The sequence below is a fragment of the Charadrius vociferus genome, unplaced genomic scaffold (assembly GCF_000708025.1).
Source record: "Charadrius vociferus isolate BGI_N301 unplaced genomic scaffold, ASM70802v2 scaffold32, whole genome shotgun sequence".
Lineage (NCBI taxonomy): Eukaryota > Metazoa > Chordata > Aves > Charadriiformes > Charadriidae > Charadrius > Charadrius vociferus.
This window is the reverse complement of record NW_009647856.1, coordinates 11,922,227-11,923,523: the sequence shown is the minus strand read 5'-3', so window position 1 is coordinate 11,923,523 and position 1,297 is coordinate 11,922,227.

The window sequence follows — 1,297 nt, the reverse complement described above, 5'->3', positions numbered from 1 at the left end:
GAGGCAGCAAACTGTACAGTTACCAAGAGAAGCAGAGACCCGTGGAGAGGTATTTCACCTCCAGGTCAGTTCCTGTTGCGTCTTCCCCTTGACGACCAGGAAAACGCAATCTGTGTAATACAAATATCACCGGTTCTCCATCGGTCTCTCTCTTGTGGATCTCCTGGATTTTAGTCCCTGGACCGCTCAGCTCAGGCCTGCCCTGCTTCTGCTTGTCAGAGTCCAGCGATGGAGGGGACACTTTGCCAGGAGTGGAGTGGTAGCTTTGCCTCAGCTGGGTGGCAGAGGCATGAAAAAGAACCATGATATTCGTTTAAGTCACCACAGACCTTTGGAAGTGCTCAGCACCAGGGTCGGGATTCAGGCTGCGTTCTGTTTCTCTTCCCGCCCCCCCAAACCTGCTTTCACCTCTCCAGTTGTCAGAGCCGCAATGATGGCTGGGTGCCACCGGATGAGCACGCTGAGCTGTAGCAGCGGAGGGAGTGATTTGTCTGTGCCAAATATATTTCATGCTGCAACTCGGTAGAGGAAATTACAAACACTGAAGTCCAAGGCCCTAACAGTCCAATTTTCTCCACTGATTGCCACTGTGCCTAAGCCTAACAGAGTAAATAATGAACACCGATGCAATGAACTTACCAATAAATCGCTCCTGATGAATTTCGCACAGGTCATCCAAAAGCAAATTTAATGATTATATGCTGGCCGCAGCGACCTAATTTTTTTTTCCCTGGCTCAGTTGTTAAATCCAATCAGCGAAGAAAGGAACATAAAATAAAATAAAATAAAATGCCTCATTTCTGAGCACGCTCCCTATTCGGTGCAAAAAGCAGAAACGTGAACTGCAGGGCACAGACAGCTCCAGCGCGGATTGACAAGACGGTTTTGCCCAGTAATGAGAGAGCAGGGCAAGTGCACCAGGGACCATGGCCTGGAGAGCAACATTCGACTTCCCTGCGTCTCAGCTTCCTTTCGAGTTTATCATCCCTCACGCCTGTTTGGAGTGGAAACTCTTCAGGGCAGAACATCCCCTGCTACGCACATACGCAAGCGGTGGACATCCAGGCTTGCCCGAGGCTCAGGTTGCTACTGTGGTCTAATTGATGTGGGTCGCTGGGGGTCTGAAGTGCGGTAGGATGAATTGTTGGGTAATAAATTCCTGAAATTAGAGCACAGTCAGCTTTGTGGCCAAGGTCTGCAGTGATGGACGGGGCTTGCGTATTGTATGTTCCACTGTGGGAATTAATCCCCAGCACTAAGGCTCAGCGCGCAAGTGGACATTCATGTGACTTCTCCA